Raw genomic sequence first — 25,754 nt, forward strand, 5'->3', positions numbered from 1 at the left:
TTATTCTAGTGAAAGCTCCCCTTGTAGGTTGCTGCCCTGGGCCACCACCTAACTGACTGTTGTAGTTTGCTGTGGCTGCTGGAATGCAATACACTAGAAATGGACTGGCTTTTATAAAGGGAGTTTATTTAGTCAGAAATTTACAGTTCTTTGAGAAAAGGCAACTGGCTCTGCTCTGGCTTTCTCTGACACATGGGAAGGCGCACTGTGACTTCTGTTGGTTTTCCTTCCTGGCTTCTGGGTTCAAACTGTGTGCTGGTTTGAATCTGTTACGTACCACGTAAAAGCCGTGTTTTAATCCTGATCCGATCTTGTGAGGGCAGCCATTTCTTTTAATCCTGATTCAACATGGTAGGGCAGAAACTTTGATTAGATTATCTCTGTGGAAATGTGATACCCAGTTGTGGTTTGACCTTTTGACTAGATGGAGATGTGACTCCACCCATTCAAGGTGAGTCTTGCTTAGTTAATCCAGTCCTTTAAAAGGGGAAATATTTTGAAGAAACATTAGATGCAGACACAGACACAGATGTTTGGAAGATCAGATGCAGATGCTTGCAGAACAGTTGCTTTGGAGCTGACAGAGCTCATGTAAATGTTTGGAGATCGAGGCAGAAATAGCCTGGGTGCTAAGCAAGGACTCACAGAAATAGCCAGAACCTGAAAAGAAGAAATATCTGGCCTCAGCCAATTCTAAGCTAAGAGATGAAACCCAGACTTTTGTCCCAGAGCAGCTAAATGAATGCTCACAGATGCTTAGAGAGGAAACCACTGGCATCAGAAGCTGGAAGCAACGAACCAGGATCAAGTTCCAGCAGATGCCAACCATGCACCTTTCCAGATCACTCTGCCTTATTCCAAGGTATGTTTCTCTGGATGTTTATGGCCTTAGAGCTGTAAACTTGTAACTTATTGAACTCCTTTTTAAAAAATCATTCCATTTCTGGTATATTACATTCTGGTAATTTAACAAAGTCACACAAAAGGCTTTCCCCAGGATGATTCCTTTCTGCATTTCCAAATGTCTGGGTCTGAACTACTGAGCTCTCTTCTGACCTCTCTCTTTTAAGCCTCCAGCTAATTAAATTAAACATCACTCATTGAGGAAGACACTCCCCTTAGCCTACCGAAGATGAATTTCACATGCTGATGATTTAGATCCATGGCATCAGAACAGCTGGGTACCATCACCTGGCCAAGTTGACACTTGAACCTAACTATTACACTGGTCCAACCCTGAATGCTGTTCCAGAGAGAAAAATGATGCTTGTGAAGACAGGAGAGGGAGACAGAGGAGGGAAGGACTAATTTTGACTAGGGAGTGAACTAGGCCTCAAATACTTAATAAGGTTTCCAAAAGCTGGGAAAAACAGACTCAGGACTAGATGGGTCTGTCAGGAAGAGAGAGCAGAAAGAGCAGAAGGGCAAAGCAGGCCCAACCAAGTTAAAGTGCTGAAGCCACAAACTGAAAGCAAGTCTTAAGCATTCACTAGCTGACTACAGAGGACAAGGCTGGTGAACTGCTTCTCGTATTAAGAGGTGTTCTACCATGATAGGTTTCTCTTCAGGAAGGAAGGAAAATTGAAGTTGAGATGAAGTGGTGAAGGCCAGGCTGGAGTAGTTCTCTCATTGGTGGTCATGGCCACTCCCTTTAAGATATGCCTGTACTCAGTACAAGCATTCTGGGCCAGCTTCCAGGCTATCCCAGCTGCCCTGTGCCTAGCTTTTCTTAAACAGCCTCTTTTGACAGGATATACCATTCAGTGACCTCTGCCTCCCCCCCACATCTTTTCATTTTTCAGATTGCTGGCTTAGGAAGTCACATGGCTTGAGATCATTCAAGGGCTTTTGCTGGTCTGAGTTTGCTATCTCTTATGACAGCCACAGTAACTGGACTGATTTAAGAAGTAAACGAAAAGATATGGGAAGTACTCTATGATTGCCTAGGGAAGTGAGGAACTTTCTGTTGGTTCTGTTTGAAGCAGAGGCACTCCATGTGAGAGACCCCCCAAGAACACGAGAAAGATTCAAGCTGTAAGCTGCAGACATTACATCTGGGTGCGTGGGAATGCAGCCTTGTGCAGAGAGGCTCTGTCAGACTAGTAGTCAAGATGGTAGGCACTGCTTTCATAATTATAATTTCATGCTTAGAAATAAACCAGCATTTGTAATGTTTCTTTGCTGAGCATTAGTTGAATCACAGTTTGTGCTTTATTCACAGATAGAAAAGGTACAATAATTGAGTATATTTTGAAAGAAGAACCTGACAGTGGAGCTACTTGTGGAGTTCTGTCCCCAAATAGTAAGTTGAGAAGTTTTACTCAGTTGCCTAATTTTCTCTTATCTTTGATACTTTAAGGACATTTTTCTAACTGAATATTTTTCAAAGGGTATTTAGTAAAAACAAAACAAAACAAAACAAAAAAACAAATTTAAAAATATAAGCCTGTGACTAAAGTTTGAAAAATGCTGCATTAAAAAAATTAAACAGATTTCCTTAGTGCAGGATTTCTCTGAGCCTTGGTGCTTTTTGAGTTTTCAAGAAGAGTATATGGAGATGTTTCCTGTTTTATGATACACTGAGATCACTGGACACAATATGGGAAGCATTGCTCTAAATGATAATTTACATGTGTCCCCTTGGGGTAGCAACTTCACTTCTAAGGTGTAATTTTTGAAATGTACAAAATGGCAGTGAGAACATTTGGGACTATATGAAGACCAATTGAGATCTTGCCAATTAAAGTGCTAGACAAATGTTAGTTATTATTAGACTAAAAAATTTGACTAAAAATAGAACAATTTAGAATTATTATGCAATGCAATAAAGTTTTAATGACATTTCCACTATTTTATTGACACCAAAAAAAGGTAAGAATGAAATTTAGAGAATAACAATGGAAGTTTGAACTTCACGCCTTAAGGTTCTGTTTCTTCCAGAAAGCTAATAAATATGGCTACTGTTAAGTGCTTTAAGATAAAGTTTATTTAATATTGGAGAATAATAATGCCTTTAGGTGAGGCTGGAAATAATTTACCAGTTATGTCATAGGAGGATTTAAGCATAGAATTTTAGGAAACCAGAAGTACTAAGAAGTTCAGATGTTATAGACTCAGCTTGCCAGTCCAGGAATTTCAAAGGATGCATCAGTGTAAATTGATGGAATAGCTTAACTGGACAATGAAAAAGTTAAATAAAAGAGAGCCCCATATCTCCCTTTTTATTAGTGTAAAATGTTGTATGTTTAAGCTATTTTAGATTGGGAAATGGGTCTTACATCACACTGTAAAGTTCTTCTAGCACCTGGAACAATGCTTAGTAAATTCTGTTAATACAAATCAAAGGACAAATTTGGTCCCATGTCTGCTTTCCTGGAAAAACACAGTTTCAAATTAGATTACCTTTAAGTGGGGTTCATACCTAGTTGGCAATGAGATTTTAACAATTTAGTGTCAATATAAGAGCATTTATGAGGTGAATGAAACTCTGTGGTAGTCAGTCTTTGGGCAACTTGGAGAATTCATTCAAATCAATTTACTTAAGGTGGAAAAGGGGGTCTTATTTGAAGATAAGAAATTCTTTGTTAGTTTTATGTAAATGTATATAAAAGGGAGCTATGTCTCAAAGATCACATACTGATATTGTATAGTAAAGCTGATAGTTACCAAATCAAGCCAATTTAAGGTACAATTAATGGAATAAAAAGGTCTTTGCCTACAAAAGCAAACTTCTGAAGCCTTTTGATATGTTGTTTTCCAAGAATGTAAATAGCTCTCCTGAGCTGTTTTATTTTATTCAGACCTTTTTATACTAGGCTGAGGTGATGCTTATATTTTTATTTCTTGTCTATAAAGCTGATATACCCTCATAGAAATCAAATCCATGTCATTGGCCTCATTTGGCAACATGGTGCTATGTGTTAAATCAGGTAATATAGCTTTGGAATCAGTTAGGTCTTTATTGGGCTATTTTCTGCATTTGGAGGATACTGTAATTAAATATGATGATTGGGAAATGGATCATGTCCAGAGCTACATTGTTCAATATGGTAACCACTGGCCATGTGTGTCTATTTAAATTTAAATTTACATTTAAATTAATTAAAGTAACATAAAATAAAAAATTCAGTCTCACTGGCCATATTTTATGTGCTTAATATTCACATGTGGCTAGAGGCTACCATACTGAATAGCACTGATAAAGAACATTTCCGTCATTGCGGAATATTCTACTGGACAAAGCTGTTCTAGAGAATAGCAGTCAAAGTGTTGAGATGTAACTTAATATGAGGAGATATGAGGTATTTAGCCTTATGAGTGGTGTCTTGATTAGAGGATAACTTAATAGTTGTTGGCTGTATGAAGAGCTGTGGTAATCATCTTATAATTTCGGAAAGGAATAAGAAATTATACTCAGTTAAAATTGACGAAAGAGGGATTTAGATTAGACTTTCTGACGTCCTTCCTATTGTGAGGATAAAGAAGCACTGGAATCAAACTGAATATGCAGAATGTGCCAATGGTTTCTGGGTTGTTAGTGAAAATGTGTAGAATAATGTTTCCTCGTGTTTTTTTTTAATGTCAATACATTCACATGTATGGATGTTAATCTTTTGTAAAAAGTTTGCTTTAAAAAATATTTACATATCCTTGTCCCCTCCCCCCAACCCTGAGTGAAGTAGATTGAGAAACTACCTGAGGAAGAAAAGCTGTATATCTGTCATACTTTGAAATTAGTTTATATATCATAAATCACAACAGTACGTAACCCAACTTGGGAAATGTTATTTTGTGTTTGTGTGAGACATTGTTTTGTTGGCCCCAGCTAACATTTATTGTTTATGTGGATCCTTGGAAATCTTTTAATAATCCTGAGCTCTGCCACCCACAGGGTCCGTGGCACATGCCTGCAAGTCACTGGTATATACAGGCATCCCTGGAGGAGGCTAAAGGGAATTGGAGTGGAGGCTAGAGGCAGATATAAATGACTTTTCAATGTTCTTTCTGGACCTCAACTTCTCAGTTGTGGTACTTTTTTGTGGCCTGTGTGCAGATTTTTTTTTTTTTATTAATTTAACCTGAAATGAAATTTTTCATTTGATTTAAAATCAGGCCATTGTAGACTTGTAAAGCTCAATGATACCTTTCCATGTCTTAGCTTTAGTACCCTGAAAGATCATTTTATTAAATATAAAGCCAGATGATCTTCCATTTTTAAGATGGCCCTTGGTGTAAGCAATGCGCACACATTCTTTACCCAGCAGGACTTTCAGTTATGAACACTTAAGCATGAAAATCTCGAGTTCTCTCTTCAATCATGTGACTTGCAATTCCTTGAGGTTGTGATTGTTTCTTCTTCTTTTCTTTCTTTAACTCTACATTAATAGGTCCGTGAAACATCTCATTGAAAAGGATTAGCCCTTAGCAGAAAAGGGATTTGGATTCTTGACTTGTGCTCCTCAGCCCAGGATGGAGTTCAGGACCAGTGGTTAAGGTTATGGGAAACTTGCTCATCCTGTGTATAATCCCAGGTGGACAACAAATTCTGTTTGGGAAGCAATTATGAGGGTTAATTTTCTTTTAGTCTTTCTTTATTCTGGGGACTGGACTCTGGTGGCAGCTGAGGCAGCCTGCATCAAGGTTTAGTGAAATCCTAAATCCCTTCAATCGCTTTAAGAACAATGTTTCTTTCAGAAGTGCCAAAAGCACTGTGTGTAGAAACCAACACTCAGGTCATCTTAGCTATAGGAATAGGCCTATGTATAATTAGAGATGAAATATTTTTTTTCCCTGGGTCTGACCTAAGTCTGGAGCAAGAGAGATTCTTTCACAAAAACTGGACTACAGAGCCATGCTGCTGATGAAGATAAGTCATCTTGAAGGTTTTAGGGTCCTTAAATCCTTAAGAATGGTAAGGAAAAAATATTTTAAATATGTTGCAATTTAAGGTCTATTTATTGAGCATTGTCTACTCTTGGCCAGGCACTGGGAATATAATGCTCTTTAATGGGGGTGCCAAACAAGCCAACAGGTAATTACAACATGCAGTAAGTGTTGGGCTAGAGGGAGGCAGAGATTTCTATTATAGCACAGGTGAGAGGCATCTAATCCAGCCTGTGTGTTAATGTGCGTGTGTGGGGGTGGGGTGGGGGCTAGAATTATGGAAGTTCTTGGAAGATGTAGTATCAAAAATTATGACTTTTTTTTATTAAAGAGAGAGAGTTGAGGAGTGGAGTTGAAATTCAAAGGAAGATATAGTATGATGTGTGCAGAACATTGCAAAGAAGTCAGTACTGGTAGAGAACAAATAGCAAATTGTTGAGTATCAGGAGATTTAGAAACAAAGAAAATTAGCAAACTTTCCCTGAACTTCACATGATCTCTTTCCTCTTTTCTAAGTACAGTATCCCAAGTAAAAGTAAAATACATACAAATGCATATTTTTCTAGTGTAAGTAAAGTGGGTGCTGTTTTGAAAACACTAAAAACAATGTTTGAAAGTGGCTTAGCTGAGTTCAAATTAAAGCCATCAGCAAAGAAGCCAGAGCTCCAATCTTGTCAGAGCCAAAGGGAGCAAAGAAACTAAAAAGTTTTGCATTCTGATTAGCTCTTGAAAACCGGGATTTTTTTCCCCAATAGCTTCCCAAATGACTTTACAACAAGCATTTCTGGGCTTTTTGATTACTCAATTTGATGGTCCTGATATAGAAACAGTTGTGGAACCAGCAGAAAGAAAAGTTGTTTCTTCAGTTCCAAGGGGGCAAGCTTTGTTCTTTCAATGATGGGGCCTTGTAGCAGACAGATAAACCACATCCATGCTCAGCCTCATTTATACCTTGCTGGGCTCAATCTCCTACATAGTCTTGGTCTGAAACACTGCTGAGAGGGAGAGGGGGGAGAGGGAGAGAGGGGAGAGGGGAGAGGAAGGTATGCTCCCTGTAAATAAAGCTCTACTTAAAGGATTTGGGTATTTTAGTACTTCACTAGCAAACTCTTTGAAGTATGGATCCTAATACATCTGTAAAGGGCAATAGACTTTTTTGTAGGGCTGTGTTGGATTATGAGCAAGTTTATCAATTTCTATAGCATGAATATCTCATTATTCCTCAAAACCTTAGAAGGAGGAAAACCTATCACTTTAATTTACCCCCATTTCAGAAAGAGACTGAGACTTTCATACTGGTCAGAAAATAACATTTCCCCAAAGCAACAGATTTTTACAAAGCCATGAATTCTCATAGCCTGAGAATTGGAAACTGCTTATGAGAACTGATAAAGGGGTTAGAATACGTTCTTTGTTTCTTGGCAAAAAAAAAAAAAAAAAGACTTCTTCTTATGTTCTCTCTGTCGAGAGAAATGTAAATCCACTCAAAAAAGAGCCAGAATCATATTTGAATTCAACAGGGAGACCACTCTCTAGGTTACGCTTGGGTGGTATTCTTTGGCAGGTTTGAGTAACACTTTACCCACAGTGGAAGGTTTAAAAATTCTTCTAAGTGGGTTGAATATGCTATGTTTTTTCATTCAAAGAAACTCAATCCACATATTTTACAGAAGCGAGAGGTTGTTTTTTGAGGCTGTTTGGGAAAGAATGTCTTGTGGTGAATATTAAGCCACCTGAACAAACATGAGCACAGTAAGGTCTCCCCAAGAAGGCTTTCTCAGGATGGAAGTGGAGAAGTTAGCTCAGTCTTTTTCTCTAGAAAAGCTGAGAGGAACTTACTTTCTTAAGAGAAATGTGACTCCTGCTGGGCCTGACATGTGCCCTTTCTAAATCTTTGGAGGGGGAAATAGGTGGCAGGTATTTACAACAGATTTGCTCTGAGTTATAAATATGGACTTCAGAAAGAGTAACGGTGCCAGATTTAGGAATGAGCCATTAGATGAACTAGATGTCTCACTAGTCCCTTTTTGGATGCCAGAGAGGAAAAGGGGAATGGGAAAAGTATAATGGTCTACTGCAGTGAGGAAGAGAAGACAGACTGCTGTTTTATCTGAGCACCTGTGAAATATCAGACAAAGCAGCAGCAGGCATTAAACAAAACTGGCCTTTAAATTTGGGAAACTTTTTACGGTAAGATGGTTTCCCAGCCAAGATAATTGTGGGATTTAGTTACAGGTATCCAGATGGACCAACACTTTTTCTATCCCGGGACCAATGTTCTTGGTTTGAATTTGTGTTGCCCATAGGACCAGATTATGTGAGAAGGTTCTGGTGTAGTAAAAATGACCCTCCCCCCCCCCCCCAAAAAGATATCCACATCCTAATCCCTGGAAGCTCTAAATGTTACCTTATTTGGTTAAAGCGTCTTTGTAGATATGATTAAGGATCTTGAGGTAAGGAAATTATCCTGGATTATCCGGGTGGGCCCTAAATGCAACTACAAGTGTCCTAATAAGAGAGAGAGGCAAAGGGAACTTTTACAGACATAAGAGAAGGACCTAATGTGACCATTTGGGCAGAGATTGGAGTGTTGTGGCCACAAACCGAGGAATGCTGGCAGCCACCAGAAAGCTGGAAGAGGCAAGAAATGGATCCTCCCCTAGAGTCTCCTGAGAGAGCATGGTCCTGTTGACCTCTTTCAGCCCAGCGATACTGATTTTCAACTTCTGGCTTCCAGAACTAATGAATTTCTGTTGTTTTAAGCCATCAAGTTTGTGGTAGTTTTTTATAGCAACCACAGGAAGCTAACACAGTCCTGAAGACAGACCACTGACAAGTTGCTGAGAGCTCAGTCCCATCAACATAGAAATGTGTAGTAAACCAGGGAGAAAAGCAATGGTTCAAGTACTGGAGACACTGGTTTACTGAATGAGGAGGTGACAAGCAGGCAGAGAAGACTGGGCCAAGAAGGAAAAGTTGTAGTACAGCTGAGGGGTAGCATGGGCCCATGAGAATATTGGGTTGTGGCAGCGTTTGTGAGTAGTTTGGCCTGTCCATGTAGGCTTGGAATAAGGCCCTGAAAGCAGGAGCTATCATCCACAGACCCTGAAATGATAGGGCCCTTTGGCAAAGAAAATAATTCCTCTCTCCTGGATTGCCGCCAGAAGGACCAGTACTGCAGCAGGGCAAGAAGGAATTTGATAGGCCTGAAATACTCACACCTCTTTTATCCTCTTACTCAAACCTTGTGCTCACTATTTTCCTTCATACACAGTTTCAGAGAAGAGTGACAGTTGCAACTACGATGACTGGAGGCAGCTTGGACTGAAACAATTTTATCCATAAAGTAAGTCCATGACTCTGAGCTGCTTGTATATTCTCCTCCCCTACTTTTCTGCACCTGTGGGCTTCTAAGTTCCATTTATTTTCTCTTTTCTCATTTCGTGTGGTTTATTACTACATTAGAGGAGTTGATATTACAATTTTAAAATATATTATACAGCACTTTGAGTTGCTTTAAGGGAAGACATAATAATATATGGTACCTATTCATTGATTGCCTGTGTACTTACGTATGATGAAGTCCTAATAAAAATGGAGTACTTTAGACAGAATAATTTGGGGGTTATTATAATTTGGAAAGGTCTCAGAGACAAAAGTTTTGGGAATCAAGAAAGCTTCAATGAGTCAGGTCCATCACCTCCATATCATGAGGATAGAATCTGAAGTGACTGTTTCAGTTTTCCACTTTTGTTTATTCACTCCTGTCTTTGATCTTTCACTCATTCATTGATTCAAGCACCTACTAAGTACAGGTACTGTGCCATGTCCTAAGGCTGCCAAATCGAAGAAGCCTTCATTTTGTTCTGGAAGGGCTGCAGAGTCTGAAAACTTGGCAGCCAGTTCAGACTCCTCTTTTTTAATTGGAATTTGCTTGCCTTCTCCATTTTACTACAGATGCCAAATCTCCCTTTTGTGTCATATATATATATATATATATATATATATATATATATATCCAAGACTAACTTGAGTGAGTTAATAGCAAATGCCTGTACACTGATGAATGAGGATATGACAAAAGAATTGTTGTAGTTAGAGATTGGAGCCTGGTAAAATAAAAATAAAAAAAAAAAAATACAAATTCAGAGCTGGAAAGTCTCTGAGCCCTAGGAGAAAAATAATCCCTAGGGGGAGCTAGGAGTAAAATGTTTTCTCTTAGAAATATAGGACCTTTATGGGCAAGTAAACTAAGCAAATTCTCAGATGGATGGCACTGGCTTAGTCACCTGGCTACTACAAGTACAATAAAACAAACCCATTCATAAGGATGCTCATGGCCTGAGGCAGATGAGCAAAGCCCTGGCAGTATCAGATGACAAACTCAAGCATATTCTGGGTGTGAGAAAAGATGACTGAGAGGTAGGAGAATTCAGGTTTGCACCTATACCTGTACCAATATGAGTCACTTTCTAGGACAGAGCCCAGCACACAGTATGTACTCAATAAATACTTATTGAATTAAACTCTTTTGTGCATTTGGCTTGAGTGAGTTGGAGATGAGGTGGGGGCTATGGGTGGTGTTCATTGATTCTTTCCTCTTTTTCACAAAGGTTTTTTTCTAAAAGGAAGAAAGGCTAAAGGGGGAACCTAGTCTGTTTTCCCAAGGCTTTTGAGTGCAAAGATAATCAATTGACTTACCTTCCTTGATCTTCAGGTCTTCTGTGTATCATGAAGGAAAAGAGGAAACTCCTTGAGAAGGCTGTGGCAAAGTAGGAGTTTTGAAGAAAAAGTAGTAAAACTCATGTGCACTCCTTAATTATACGGACAACAAAAATTTCTCTCTAAATCATAAACCTAACAGAATAAAGAAAGTTTTACAACTGTCTACCTATCCATCACCTCTAGTTTTTGACAGATTACCCCCATCAAGAAATAGCCACCAATTAATAACAACAATAATTAATAGTAGTACTATAACAAAACTCACCAGTATGGGGGTATATTTGTTAGGGTTCTCCAGAGAAACAGAATCATCATGAACTATCCATAAATATAAAATATATGAAAGTGTTTCATGCAGGCATGGGAATGTAGTCCAAAATCCATAGGGCAGGCTGTGTGAAGCTGATGACTCTGATGGAGGGTCTGGACAAACTCCACAAGAGAGGCTCACTGGCCAAAACAGGAAGAGAGACTGTCTCTTCTGAATCCTCCTTAAAAAGCCTTCCATTGATTTGATTAAACATCACTCATTGCAGAAGACACTACCTTTAGCTGATTACAAATGGAATCAGTTGTGGATGCAGCCGATGTGATCATGATTTAATTCTATGAAATGTCCTCATAGCAACAGACAGGTCAGCACTTGTCCAGCCAGACAAATGGGTACCACCACCTGACCAAGTTGATACATGAACCTGACCATGACAGGGGGGCCTAATTAAGCCAATCACTATAAATTTTTGCCCACATTCATTATTTAAAACTCACAGCAACTTTGAAAAACTAGAACTAGTTATTCAACCAATAGGTAAGGAAGCTTGGTGTGAAGGTTTGAAACTTTTAGGTACCCCAGAAAAGCCATGTTCTTTCAATCCTAGTCTTGGGGGAGCAAACCTATTGTTTGGATGGGCCCTTTTGATTAGGTTGTTTCCATGGAGATTCAACCCACTGAATTGTGGGTGGGTCCTTTTGATAGATGGTGATGTGACCCTGCCTACTAAAGGTAGGTCTTAATTAGTTTACTGGAGTCCTTAAAATAATGGACACAGAGAGCTCAGAGCCAGAGATTCTTGGAGAACCAACACTGAGTACAGAAAGATGGGACCATGTGATAGATGTTTGGAGATGCTAAACTAAGAGATGAAACCAGGACATAGATGCTTGGAGATGCTAAGAGAGCCATTTGAAACCAGAAGCCCAGAGAGCAGGACAGCAGACATCGCCATGTATCTTCCCATGTGACAGAGAAACCCCAGGCTCAGTTGGCCTTTCTTGAGTAAAGATATTCTCTTTTTGGTGCTTTAATTTGGCCATTTTCACAGCCTTAGATTTGTAACTTGTAACTTAATAAATCCCCTTTATATGAGTCAACCCAATTCTGGTTTATTGCATTCCAGCAGCTTTAGTAAACCCAGACAGATTTTGGTACGAGAGAAGTGGGGTGCTGCAGTTTGAAAATGCAAAAGATGTAGGAAAGGAGTGTTTAAATGCCAAAGGTAAAGGTTCTGGAAGAATTGTGAGGACCATAACATGAAAGGTCTAGAATGCTTTGAAGAGAGTGTTGGCAGAAATATGGATACTAAAGGTTCTTCCATTAAGAAACAATGAATGTGTCATTGCAAACTGGAAGACAGGTGATCCTTGTTTTAAAGTGGCAGAGAGAATTTGGCAAAATTGAGTCCTGATGTTGGATGGAAAGTAGAATTTGAAGGCAATGAGCTTAGATATCTAGCTGAGGAAATTTCCAAACTAAATTTGGAAAATGCAGCCTGGATTCTTCTTGCAGTTTTAAATAAAATGTGACAGGAAAGTGATAAACTGAGAACTGAACTCGTGGATACAAAGGAATCAGAACTGTTGATTTGGAAAATTCTGAATTTTTGGAAAATGAGACCCCAAAGAATATTGCCCCATGTGAGGATTTAACAAAACATGGAACCAGTCGGTCATTACAGGATTGGAGATGGAGTTATCCAGAAAGGACTTGTGGAAAGCCCTATTGTCTGATGGTTGTGATCCCTGTGTGCTGCATAGAAAACTGACAATTTTTTTGTGTGAGATCTGTATAAACAAAACCACTGTCAGTATGGACTAAAAATGACAGAAAAGGGACACACTGAATGAAAAATGACTTCCAAGGCAAAACCATGGAAGCTGAGATCTGGAGACAGGAAATCTCAGGCTGAGAGAATGGGCCCACCCATGTATGTGGAGAGGGTGAGTTTACCCTGAAGGCAGAGGGTGGGTCTTTCTCCTCGATGTTCAGAAAGAGTTTTGCCACCCCAGGCCTCAGAGAGGGTGGAGTGTGCTGATTTGACCTGTTATATACCCCAGAAAAGTCATATTCTTTTTTTTTTTGCATGGGCAGGCACTGGGAAATGAACCTGGGTCTCCAGCATGGCAGAGAAGTATCCTACCTGCTGAGCCACCGTGGCCTACCCGAGTCATGTTCTTTTAATGCTAATCCAGTCTTGTGGGGGCAGACCTATTGTTTGGATGGGACCCCTTGATTAGGTTGTTCCCATGGAAAGGTGATCATGCCCATTCAAGGTTGGTTTTAATTAGCTTACTGGAGTCTTTTAAGAGGAGAACATTTTGGAGAAAGTTCAGCTTGTAGATGCTGAGTGAACTGTTTGAGACCAAAAGCCCAGAAAGAAGGACAATAGACATTGCCATGTGCCTTCCCATGTGACAGAGAAACTCCTGACTCTATTGGTCTTTCTTAAGTGAAGGTATCCTTTTGTTGGTGCCTTAATTTGAACATTTTCACAGCCTTAGATTTAGCTCATAACTTAACAAATTGCAAGTTGGCTTTATAAAAGCCAATCCATTTTTGGTATATTGCATCCCAGCAGCATTACAAACCAAAACATCCACTTAGAGGAGGAAGCCATGCTGAAAGAGTCGCATCGGGTCTGGGATTGGAGTTTACATCATCTTGATTCCAATCACTATCTTTCCATTATACTGATAGAGTTTCTCCTTAAGGAACATCTGTTCTGTGTAAGGCACAATGCCAGATGTTTTTAAAGAAACTATAACTAATAATCCTTAAGGAAGATATTTTGAACCCATTTTGTCAATGAGGAAACTGATGTTCAGAGAATTAAGTATATTCAACTGAGTGGTTCATCATCAAAGTTAGAAGGCTCAAATCTGTCAGAATCCCTGATCTCCCAATGAACATGTAAGTGGTTATTTACTACTCCCCATATACCTGCTGCAGAGATCATAATTCTATTAGAAATTTATTTCTTTGGGCTAAATAATTTCTCCCTGTGGTCAGAAAAGAGTACTATGGAAATAGGGAGGGATTCTGATGAAGAGCATGAAGTAGGGAATCTTTTTGTAATATGGAGTTCTGTTCTGCAAGGAGAAGCCCAAGGGGCAAACCTCCATGAGAGAAATTCTAAGAAACCGGAGGTTGGCGGAAGTCATTGTAGTCTTATGGAAAACAGTGTGTGAAAGTGACCATCTCTGCCAGTGAGGCATGGAGAGTATTGTTAGGACAGTGATATTCAAACCTGAGGGAGCATCAGAACCACCTGGAGGGCCTCTTAAAACAAGGATTGCTGGACCACACCTCCAGAGTTTCTGATTCAGCATGTCTGGTTGGGCCCTAAGAATTTACATTTCTAACAAGTTCCCAGGTGATGCTGAGGCTGCTGGCTTGGGGTCCACACTCTGAGGACCATGGATCAGTAGCCTGGTACTGAAAACCATGAAGTAAGATAGTATCTGGCAGGTGAGAAATGTCTGGTACCATGGTGTCTAGCCATCTTCTGCTAGGAAAAAGGATGGTTATTGTATACAAGTTGTGATGGGAGAATGCACAAAGATACCAGGGTGAAAAAAGTGTGTGATGGAGGAAGAGACATGGATAGGGGAAAAAGAAGCCCATAGGAAGTTAAGACTGTAAATGTCTTTGCACCAGACATTTTCCACTCTCTCTTTTTTTTTTTTTTTTTTTTTTTTTTTTTTTAAAGGAAAGACAGAGAGAAGGAAGGAAGGATAGAAGGAAGGAAAGAAGGAAGAAAGGGAAACATTTTTAAACATTTTCTTGTTTTATTGTATTCTGTTTCTCCGTTTTTTTGTTACATGGGCTGGGGCCGGGAATCGAACCGAGGTCCTCCGGCATAGCAGGCAAGCACTTTGCCCGCTGAGCCACTGCGGCCCGCCCTCTCTCTTTTTTAAGACACTAAACACCACAGTTAAAAATTAGTAAGGAAAACACAAATAATAAGCACTGCCTCCCATGAGTATAAATTCAAACAACAAAAAAATAGAATTCACATTGAATACATATATTGAAGATAATTCAGAAGCAACATACATATACCTGGATAGAAATGAAATAGCCATTTATTAATTGAAAAATACCAATCTTTGCCTTTTGTAGATTATCTACATCGTTGATAGAAAGTCAGAAAATGGACCCAAATTACAAATGCATTGTAATGTATCTGATAGAAACATCTGATAGAAAACATCTCGTGAGTTTTCTCTTTAATTGTGTCATTTACATTTAGCAGCCTTTGATTCACCCACAGATTACAAATATGTTGCTTGACCATATGATTTTAGGAACAAATGGGTGGCTGTGAATTCTTGACTGTCTTATTTCCTGAATCCCTGAGAGTGGTGTGCTTAATAACTGATGAAGTGTGATGAATTTTCAGTGAATGCCCCTGGGCGGATTGTTCTGACTTGCAGCTCAGAGAGAAGCTGGGGCAGAAAGCAAAGGAGAAGTTTGCAAATCCCTTAATGAAATTTTTAAATAAAAACAGCTTTGAATGTTTGCCTTTTGTAAATTGTTGCTTTCGACCATTTTTGTGAGTCAACATAAGTGATCAAGAGAATGAGTAGTAGGAATGCAAAAAGACAATTAAAGAGAGAGGCATATCTGGGAGTCAGTGAAGGCAAGAAGGTAGCTTTGAAGCTGGATCAGGAAACCTTCATGGTGGCTAATTCCCATGGAGAATTTTGGGTTTCTTATCTCTCTGTTTTGCAGATGCTAGTTACTTAACCTTGAAGAGTAAAAATGGTGAGGTGGAACCTTATACTTGCCACCACCACTACATTACCATTCCATTGCTAGAGTTTTGTTGGTTGAGAGGAAGAAAACTTTGCGCAAGAATATTACAGGACCAATTTTCTGCCAGGAGAGTGATGGGAATTGGGTACCAAGTAAGAAGTAAGCGGTGTGGTAGTACTTCGTGGAGAGCCAAGCCATCAGCCTCCTGTCCTGTGTTTGCCTTCCATTCTGCCCAGATCTCTTTTACAGATAGCATAGAAGTCACCTGGTAGACTTCATTATTGTTAGTCAGATACCAGATTGTTCCAATGAAAGTGTTAGTGAGAAGATGGCAGGGGTCTTACTGAGAATACATCATGTGATAACTAGAACCAAAACTGCTCAAGACCAGAAATGATTTTGCCTGAAATAATAGGTAGAGGTTAACTGCCACCTCCCTTCCTTTCCATTCTTTGAAAATAATAAGTATTGCTTTTAAGCTTCCCTCAGAGCCAAGACACAGGTATACATTGACCTTAAAGGTCCACATAGTATTCCCTAACAAATGTAATTAAATAAAAAATTACCTGTGGCAAGCCCACTGAATGAGAAAGAAAATTAGGGCAGGGCAATTGTCTTTTCAACAATTATTTTGCAGACATCATTAATAAATTCCCTTCTGAAGCAGCAATCAAGCAAATTCTTCCCCTTGGTGAGATGTTTAAATGCTGCACAGAAATAGCTGTAATCAGACCAAGATTCGAACAGAGGGAGATTTACTTTTATGTATTTCCTCCTATAGTTTTTGAACAAGAATATGTGGCATTAGGCAAGAAGTCTTCCAAACAGTCCCTGTAAACACACCTCAGGAGTCCTTCTCATTTATTGACATATTTGTTATATTTGCAGTTTAAAGTTTCCTCTTGCCCCATTTTTGAATCTTTTGTGTTTTATCAAAACCAGAATGAAATACCCTCTCTCTATGTTTATACTAAAAGTGTGGTGGGGGGAGGGATAATCCCCAAAGACCCCACTGAAGTGTAATTCATTGCAGGTTGTTTTATGGGAAGGGAAAATAAAGGGAATGAGAAGAAGAAAAGATTTTTTTTTTTCAAAAAGGGATTTTGTGGCTTTTGGCACTGTTAATAATTTGTGTGGAAAAATAATGTTTTCTTGTGTGTTTAATCCTGTGCCAAGGCAGCTGCTGGAGCAGTAGCGTTCTGCAACAAATTAGAGGGCAGTTAAAGCAAGATTTTCCACCATCAAGAACAAAGTAAGGCCAGTTAGCATGAGGACAGCTTGTTCTAGTTGCTAATGTGCTTAAAAACTTGCTGCACATAATTTGAAACAGCTTTTGTGTGAGGATGCAGCAGCTCCGGTTTCTGAGGTCTAGTTTAATTCCAAATCAAATGGAAGCAACTGAATTAGAAAATAACAAGTTATGCACCAACATCGGCTGCTCTGGCTACAGAGATAATTTTTTTCTTCATTGCTATTGATATGAAAGTTAATTTGCCTCAATATTAAAATATTTAATGGGTGACAGCTGTCTGAAATATGAAACCTGCAGCCCCTATTTACTGAAGGAGAGCTCTCAATAACTGTGTGGCAGCTATAACACATTACAAATTATTCAAAGATGTATTACCTTTGCTGGTAAGGAAGCAGATGTTAAAAAGATTCAGTGCCTCTTTAAAAGTTGATCGGAATCTCAAGAGTTTTAATCAATGTAGTTTTTTATTTCACTGGGTTGGAATTAAATGGAATTCCTTGGTTGAAATACATTGGAAAAGAGTATGCTAGAGTCCAAATACCTTTCAGTGCTCGGAATTTAAAACTTTCATTTGTAACACGAATAGACTGTAGAGGATTAAATCTAGGTGGGAGAGAAATAGGAGAAGGCAAATTTCTAGTTGAAGTTTTTGCCTGCTTAAACACAGTTTGGTCACAGCTGCAGCAGTGAGAGGTTTTTCAGCCTCAGAGACCCTGTGTGAGTGGGGAATCAGGCTTCAGCTCCTAAATTGAAATTCATCAGGCTGAATATTAAGTTCTTCTTAAAGGCCAAGTGCACTGCTGACATCCTCTACTAACAGGATTTCAAATGATACAGTTGTAACTACTCTAGAAAATACTGATGAAAGATATTAACGTCCAGGCCTTGACAAAATCTGAGATAAAAATTTATTGGGAGATCATACACTTCAAGAAAAATGAGAGATTTTTTTGCCTAAAAGAAATAAAAACCAAAATTTTATTTGAAGGAAACTTCAGAAAACACATCTTTCAGCCACATCAATACCACTAAAACCTGAGGTAGGAAAATTAGGCACTTTTCTGGTCTATGTAAGATCAAATTTGGGGTTCTCTAGCTTTACTTTCCTTTAGAAAACAACCAAAATTGGCCAAATATTTAGTATTTATTTATCTCTAATTGAATTGAAGTGAGCTGGAAGTTAGGGAAAGGAGTAGGACAAGTGTGGACAGAGCGTAACACAGGAACACTGAGCACCTGCTTATTTGGTGAAGGGCTGCTGTGCATGGCTGTGCAGGTCTTAACACTGCACACCTCAGAGGGCAGTATTCAGTTTGAAGTCCATGTGAACGGCACCAAAGAGTTCTGCGGTGTACAACCTATACAGCTGGACGTGGTCATATCTGAATTAGTGTGATTTTAAGTTACATGGACAGATCCGTTTGTCCAAATCAGCGTGATTGTGTAGCTCAAGAACCTTTATGAGAGGCATGATTTAAATAGTTTATATAGGGATATCCCAGTGAAGAATCATACTTAACTTGGCTAACATGTTGATCTCCCACACGTTTTTGGTAAAAGAGGCATGGTCTCTAATAGCAGGATGCTAAAAGAAAGGAACACAGGACAGATAGGGAAATAGCAAAATATTAGAAGCATAAAGGACTGTTTCGTATTGGAAGAAGCCTACTGTGTCTTAAGGACATACAATAGTTTGGGAGCATTGAGGACCTGGCTAGAGAAGATGCAGAAAGGAGGAAAAAATTGGTATATTTCAGAAATTTTTCTTAGGACTACACTAATTGCAAGAGCAAACAGTCACATAAAATTTCAGTGATCCCTGTCTCTGGATTAATAGGAAAGGGCCTGAGGAAAGATTTTAAAACCATTTGTCTTAGCTTCTTATCCAGCTTCTGGTATTGCCATGATTTAGCATTTCAACCAATACTTACTAGCTACTTCTTATCTGAGAGATATGATGGAGCATGCAGCGGCATTTGCCATAGTTTCTGACCTCCACTGGCTGACATTTAAGTAAAGGGGCATAAAGTTAACATTGGCACAAAGAGTTTTTGATATTTAAAGAAGGGAGGCATCACATATAATTGGAGGTTTTCTGGAGAAGGTGCTGTATGTAATAGACGAGCCTCAGTTGGACTACACACCTGGTTACTGGGACTAGCACTGTATTCCAGGGCTCTAAAAGTCCAGAGACTTGTGAGAATTTAAGTTCATTGAAAATTTTCGAAGATCTGAATAGAATTACGTTTTCTTAGAATTCTATCTGATTTGCTCATGTTTTCATGCTAGTTATTCTTAGTTAGGAGAGAGGTAGTTTTTTAAAGAGTTAAGAGGGCCACAACGGTGGCTCAGTGGCAGAGCTCTTGCCTGCCATGCCAGATACCTGGGTTTGCTTCCTGATGCCTGCCTATGCAAAAAAAAAAAAAAAAGTGAAGAGGTTAGAATGGCAAGGGTTAAGGGTCATATCTGGATAGAGATTGGCATAAGAAATATTTTTCTGATGTAGCATGAAATAACTTTTTTTCCTACCATAGTTATGTTGAATCTTTAGCTTCCTAAGCATCAATAGCATTGTTCTAGTCAGAGAGAACAGACAAGCAGTCTTTAGCCTTATTCAGTTTTTGTTTGGTTCAATCCTATTGGAGACCCTTTGAGGTTTGCATAGAACATAATCAGAATTGTCCTGCTGAGGGGTGATAGACCTGGGGTAGCTTTTCAACTCCGGTCTCTCCTGGGTTACACCAGGGGTTATCATTTTCCCATTGGCTTAAGGGAATTATCCACAGGTGAGCTCTAGGAGAGCTGAGGGAATGTGGGTAACAGTCTTTTTCTTCTTTTCTTAATGCTTCTTTAATTGTGAAATACAACACATATACAAAAAGCAATAAATTTCCAAGTACATTTTAACAAGTAGTTATAAAGCAGATTTTAAAGTTTGGTATGGGTTACAGGTCCACGATTTTTCATTTTTTCTTCTGGCAGCTACAACACACTGGAGACCAACAGAAATATCAATATAATGGCTGAGCAGTCATACTCACTTGCTAAATCCTATCTTTTCTGTTATACTCCTCCTCTTTTTTTCTTTTTTGTGAAAAATAACATACACACAAAAAGCAATAAATTTCAAAATACATCACAACAATTAGTTGTAGAACAGATTTCAGAGTTTGGTATGGGTTACAATTCCACAGTTTTAGGTTTTTACTTCTAGCTGCTCTAAGGTACTGGAAACTAAAAGAAATATCAATATGATGATTCAGCATTCATACTCATTTGTTAAACCCTACCTTCTCTGTATAACTCCACCAACACCTTTAATCTTTTTCCCACATTTTATGGGTATTTGGCCTCTGCCCATTCTAACTTTTTCGTGTTGGAAGGGGCTTTCAATAATTTGGGATAGGGGGATGGAACTAGATGCTGTTCTGGTAAGGCTGGCCCCTCTGCATTTCAGGACTTATCTGGTCCCAGGATCCATCTGGAAACTTACCTTAGTGTATTGAACCTTTGTAGAATCTTATATAATGCTGTAGGTATTTGTGTTGGTTTGAAAGGATTATATACCTTAGAAAAGCCAAGTTTTAATCCTGATCCATTTTGTGGAGGCAGCCATTTGTTTTAATCCCTATTCACCTCTATAGGTTGGAAACTTGATTAGATTACCTCCACAGAGATGTGACTCGCCCAATTGTGGGTATTAACCTTTGTTTAGAGCGAGATGTAACTTCACCCATTCCAGGTGGATCTTGATTAGTTTACTGGAATCCTTTAAAAGAGGAAACATTTTGGAGAGACCAGAGAGCCACAAGAACCATGAGAGCCCACGCAGTCAGAGACCTTTGGAGATGAAAAAAGAAAATGCTCCTGGGGTAGCTCCATGAAACAAGAAACCTGGAGAGGCGGGCCGCGGTGGCTCAGCGGGCAAAGTGCTTGCCTGCTATGCCGGAGGACCTCGGTTCGATTCCCGGCCCCAGCCCATGTAACAAAAACGGAGAAACAGAATACAATAAAAAAAACAAGAAAATGTTTAAAGATGTTTCCCTTTCTTCCTTCTATCCTTCCTTCCTTCTCTCTGTCTTTCCTTTAAAAAAAAAAAAAAAAAAAAGAAACCTGGAGAGAAAGCTAGCAGACTCACCATGTTCACCTTGTGCCTTTCCAGTTGAAAGAAAGAAAGAGACAATGTTGTCAATGTGAAATTGAATGGAATATAACAAGTGACTTCATTGGCCTTTCTTGAATAAAGTTAACCTCTTGTTTGTTGGTGCCTTAATTTGGACATTTTTATAGATTTGCTTTAATTGGGACATTTTTATGGTCTTAGGACTGTAAACTTGCAACTTAATAAATTCCCCCTTTAAAAGCTCTTCTGTTTCTGGTATATCACATTCCAGCAGCTAGCAAACTAGGACAGTATTCTTTGGATTGGCGGGAATGGTTTTGGTTGGGGTTTGGCATGTTATGATAGATAGGAATGTCTAGCTGAAGCTTGTGTAAGAGTGATCTCCAGAGTATCCTCTCAACTCTATTTGAACTCTCTCAGCCACTGAAACCTTATTTGTTACACTTCTTTCCACCTTTTGCTCAGGATGGCATTGTTGAGCCCACAGTGTGAGAGCCTGGCTCATTCCTGGGAGTCATCTCCAATGCTGCCAGGGAGACTTTCATTCCTGAATTTCATGTCCCACATAGCGGGGAGGACAGTGGTTTCATTTGCAGAGTTGGGGTTAGAGAGAGGTCACATCTGAGCAACAAAAGAGGTTCTTTGGAGGTGATGGTTAAGAGTCTTTTATGATGTAATCTTTATGAAGAAGAAGAAAGAAAGAGACAAAGAAAAGGATTCTGTTGTCAATGTGGAATTGAATGAAGTGATTTTTTTTTACTCAGACTTCTGTGTAATTTTAATATTCATTATGAGTATTCTAAAAGGGAATAGATTTCAGATCTCCAGGATCTGTCTGTCTAACCCCCAAACTCAAAAACATTGCTCGCCACTCCAAATTGAACTAGCCCTTTTAAATGCTTAGGTGACTCTACCTATAATGGAAAGCCAAGGTGATTATAGTAATTCTCAAGTTAGTCAGAGTATGAATGATTGATTGCAGTCAATCTCAGCTCCTGCTAAAATAATTCAGAACAGATGCACTTGTATTGCTGAAAATATACCAAGAGTTTCAAGGAGAAATTTAATACAACTACTTTTCATTTTTTAAATGTTGCCTTCTAATCCCTGTCCAGATGCATACATATTTTCTTATTACCATACAAATGATTCCATTTTTGTATTCTTAATTATTAATGTACCTTGTTTTGGATATTTTTCCATCCTCTTCGTAATTTTTTATCAAGGTATCTGTTTTCAAAGTGTAATTTTGTTGCTTTTAAAAAAATAAGTGCTCATTATAAAAATGTAAACCAAAATTCAAAACTACAAGAAGTAAATACTAAAATATAACACAAAATTCCACATCCCAAAATAACTATCATTAACATCTATTATCTATCATTCTGGATATACCTTTATTGTGTTTTCAGAGAGAAAGGTTGGTAAATGAAAATGAGGTAATTACTGAGCTTTAGATAGATTTCTCCTTAACATAAACATGGGGGCTTCCTAAAGAATCCCTCTAAAGTTTCACATCAAAGCAGTTTGCATAGACTATAAAAGACTGGAGTCTTTTTAAAAACCATATGTTTCAACTTTGACTCAGTCTTTAAGGATGAGAAAATCAGATTTTCACTTATCTCCTCCACACCATTTTTATCCTTGTATTATCATATTATTATTTTAATATCATCAAGTTATATTTGTGTTTTGTCTGTAATCATAGTTTTCATAGTTCTGAGTTCTTTCTTTTGATTCATATCTTGGTTAACTGGATAATGGCTCTTGAATTTTACATACCTGAGCTCTTTCATACTTTAGTTCAGTGCTGTTCAATAGAATATTCTGTGAGATGGAAATGTTCCATATCCTTGCTATCCAATACTATAGCAACCAACACATGTAGTTTTTGAGCACTTGAAATGTGGCTAGTGTGGCTAGGGAACTGAATTTTAAATGTTATTTAATTTTAATTAATTCAAATTGAAATAGCCACATGTGGCTACTATATGAAAAACAGTTCTGTCTCTCTTTAATGTTTCAGTGTATGACAACTTGATTAACTATAAAATCTTGCGCTCTGTTTCTCTCAGAACTTTGTAGGCAGTGAACATCACTGCAAAAAATTCTGAGGTTATTCTGAGTTTTTTTCCTTGTTTGCCAGTCTGTTATATTTTGAGTGACAGTGGATTAATTTTTTTATCAAAAATCTTTTTCTAGAACTGAAATTCTGCATGAATTCTAAAATATAAGGTATTTACAATTGTTTTAATTCTATAAATGTGTTTTTAATGTTGAATTTAAAAATTAACTATTTAAAAACCAACCCATGAGAATAATAGGGCTGGTTTTAATCAACACTAAAGAAATCAAGGGTTAGGAGTTATCACTGTAGCCGTATGATGGAACTCATGACTCACACAGATAAATAATTGTGATGGCCACTCTTATAAATGGCATGCATTCAACTCAGGATATTCCTCAATGAAACTGTTCCAGAAACTTGAAAGTAGAGCAAATTTGGTTTTAATGTTGAATCATAACCACATCTAAAAAGTACTTGCATTTCTGAACTGCAGTAAAAATTACACTAAAAATCAAAGCTCTCTATAGTATGCTACATGCAGCTGGTTTAACTGTAATTGAGTAAGTGTTTATTGAGCTATGCCAAGGGCTTGGGCCAAATAGACATGTGCAAATCTTTCCTGGTGTAGAACTGAGTAGAGTATCTCTTGATTCAGCACTTGGGTTCTGCTATATGAGTGAATTTTTTAAAAAGATGGATGCAGACCTGTAAGTTTTCCAATTAATGATATATTTATAAGAAGTTCATGTAAAGCAAAAAGCAAGCAAGCAAGCACATTTCTTCTGATATGTGTAAAAATAAAAAGTGGATTTACTTGGCAGCTTGAGTTAAATTTTGATGATCTTCAGTGCCATATAATCTGATAATTATATATTATAATCTGTATTTTGTGTTTTCTAAACACTAAAATAATAAAGTATGCTTAAAGCACTGTGGAATACAGTTTGATGTTCCCTGTAGTCCTACTATCAAGCCTCATAGGTCTTGATAGTTGCAAATATTTGTTAAGAGGCAACTGTCAAAAAATCATTGTACCAAACTTTCATGATTTTGCTCCAAAACTCATTAGTTCATATTTTTCCTTTGCGGTGAAGGTAAAAAGACAGCCCATTCAGACCTGCTTGTTCAACTTGACAAAGAGTTAGGGAGTATCATTCTTCCTGGTTTCAGATCTTGTAGACGTTGGAGCAAGGTGCATGTGTGTGTGTGTTTGTGTGCATGTGTGTTATAAAAAGCCAGTGTAAATTATTGGGGCCAGTGGCCCATAAAATGGTCTAGGCTGATTATATCAAATATTAACACAAATCCCATGAAAAGATACTTAGCTGGCCAGCTCTTGCTGGGAGGAGCACCTAAACATTTTTTTTTGCCAGCATGAATCCACTCTTGGCAGCTCTGGGAAAGAATCCCAGAAGTGCACATTCCTTTCCTCTAGCTTTCTCTTTAGTTGAAATTCCATGCTTCTGTGGTTCTTCATCCTATTTCTAATCTGTGGCCAGATTACTTTGCTAAAGTAGGGCAGGTCCATGCAAGTAGAGGGAGCAGGGACCAGATGTTTGTGACTTCGGTAATGTTTGAAGTATGGCAGGACACAAATCACACACTCTGACTTCATGTGTGCATGGAAACAGACTTGCTCTTCTAAGTTTAGGAACAGCCCAAGTATTGGTTCAATTTATGAAGTCCTTTTTAAAAATGTGGGAAGGGTAACTTAAAATTTACAGTCTGGGCATCCAAAGAGAGCTAATATCCTCTAAAGGCATTTCCCATGTGCAATTTGGGATGTCAGATGGATTCAGTCATTGAAAAAATGAAGGTAGGAACCTTGGAGGACATGTAAACTGCCCCTTCATCAGATGGAAGGGAAAATTGAGATTCACTGGGCTGTGATGGCTTCTTTAAGGCAATAAATCAAGTGAATGTCAGCTCATTTTTTAAGTGCTTACTATTCAGCTAGACATCATCCTAGACTCGGGAAGACAAAGCAAAGCAGGCCTGGTTCCAATCCCCCAGGAGCTCATTGTATAGAGTAGGAGATAAGTACATAAGGAGAAATTTCAGTACAGTGTGTTTAAGGATGGAATAGATGTTCCTAAAGTGCTTTTGTCACTTTCTTTTAAGCTTCCAAGGACTTACTGCTGTAACTACTCTTGGTTCTATAAGCACCAGCCAACATTTATATGCATGTCTATTTTATTCCTCATAAAACTCCTTTAAGGTTGGGACTATTATTGACTCCATTTTAGTGATGAGTAAACTGTGGCTAAGAAAAGTTAAGCCACCTGTCTGGGACTATTTTGCTATATAACATTCTTTTATAAAAAGATATGACTGCTTCAAATCCAAAAAGAAAAATGTCAGCCCTTTTGTCTAGATTCACTGAGAAGGATAACTTAGTCAGGGACTGGTGCCATGTCCAGTGTTTTCTTCCAAACCACATTAGGGTATAACATTTTTCTCAGTAGAGCTCTAAGAATCCTTCACTCCATTTATTTTTAGCTCCCATATAGCTTTGGGTGGATGTCAGGAGAATAAACTAAGGAGAGGTGGAGATAGGGGGGAGGGCAAAAACAAACCTCAACTAAGAATGAAAAGGCTGTACATTAAAAAAAAATTTTAACTTTAAAATCTCTCACTATATTAAACTTCCTCATTTAAAATCTGTTGT

The 25,754-nt window shown here is 38.4% G+C and overlaps 1 long non-coding RNA gene across 2 annotated transcripts in view; it reads left to right on the forward strand.

The window, feature by feature from the left end:
- Window positions 1-25,754, forward strand: part of LOC143661495 (uncharacterized) — a 42,043-nt gene continuing 16,289 nt past the window's right edge. Inside the window, exons 1-3 of one of the 2 annotated variants that reach the window (XR_013164640.1) lie at window positions 1-2,114; window positions 2,222-2,302; window positions 9,158-9,229. This is a non-coding gene — a long non-coding RNA (uncharacterized LOC143661495). The remainder of the gene's footprint in view (window positions 2,115-2,221; window positions 2,303-9,157; window positions 9,230-25,754) is intronic. The other variant, XR_013164644.1, reaches the window with a different exon arrangement.

The sequence above is a fragment of the Tamandua tetradactyla genome, chromosome 2 (genome assembly GCF_023851605.1).
Source record: "Tamandua tetradactyla isolate mTamTet1 chromosome 2, mTamTet1.pri, whole genome shotgun sequence".
NCBI lineage: Eukaryota > Metazoa > Chordata > Mammalia > Pilosa > Myrmecophagidae > Tamandua > Tamandua tetradactyla.